The sequence below is a fragment of the Aquarana catesbeiana genome, linkage group LG06 (genome assembly GCF_042186555.1).
Source record: "Aquarana catesbeiana isolate 2022-GZ linkage group LG06, ASM4218655v1, whole genome shotgun sequence".
Taxonomy (NCBI): Eukaryota; Metazoa; Chordata; class Amphibia; order Anura; family Ranidae; genus Aquarana; species Aquarana catesbeiana.
In genome coordinates, this window is record NC_133329.1 from 305,053,017 (window position 1) to 305,054,043 (window position 1,027).

Here is a 1,027-nt window from a genome sequence, read left to right on the forward strand (position 1 = left end):
CCGGTAGGTGTGATTACGTCACTGCTGTATCTCCACTAGACACATTTCATCCAATAGGACAACATCCAGTGGTATAGGAGTATGCATTTTAATTAGTGTGTTTTTCAATTAACTTGTCAATATTTCCCATATGCCTGCAGGAAAAAAATCATATATCGCGATCTGATGTGCAGAATTTTCAATGCAATATTTCCAATGCACACAGAGAGTAATATCACCAGAACACCAGGATCACACCAGGATCTGCCTGATGAAGGGGTCCTGCGTGACTCTAAAACGTCACTTTCTGCTGTAATTATGTGATCACTGATTAATGTTTTGGACCCATTTTTGGAGATCCTGATGTGCTGGTGACATTACTTTCTCTGATGTGCAGAATGGCGATGAGCCCAACAACCAAGCATATGTACAATGGGAAAATGTAGCAAACAACTAGAGATCTATGGCAACAAATTGACAAAGACTGCAGAAAAGCAAACGCCTCAGACCACTAGACATAACCCACAAAATAGAGACAGGAAATGTCAAAAAGAAAAGAAAATTCACATAAACCCTGTGTTGCATCAAACATTACAAGTCCTTCCAATGGCAGGACATATACTAAAATTGGAACGATACAGAAAAGATAAGCATGGCTGCTGCACAAGGATGACACACAAATTCGTAAAGAACTCCATTTTTTTTCCATATCTCTGTCCCCTCCATGTCCCCCAACCCAAAAAAAGTCACGCAAAGAAACATACATTTTGGAAACAATGACCTTTATTTAAACTATGCAAATTACTAATCATAAGTACTGTATACGCCAAACTGATAGGTGATTAGCACTTGAGTTAGGAAGAACAATTATCCTAATTAGGTTGATTGATGTATTTGCACCCTGCCCTGTCTTTACCATGTTCAAAAATCTTTTTGTATTTTTATATATATATGTATATATATTTTTAAGATGGCTTACATGGATTTGACATGATTTTTGTACTAATGTTTATATATTTATGATTAATAAAGAGCTAACTCAAGACCA

General features: G+C 36.6%; 1 non-coding gene across 1 annotated transcript; it reads left to right on the top strand.

Annotated features, from left to right (window-relative positions):
• Nucleotides 1-576: 576 nt before the first annotated feature.
• Nucleotides 577-683, top strand: LOC141101918 (U6 spliceosomal RNA). The gene has a single exon (XR_012235053.1). It is a non-coding gene; the product is annotated as a U6 spliceosomal RNA (small nuclear RNA).
• The last annotated feature ends 344 nt before the right edge of the window (nucleotides 684-1,027 follow it).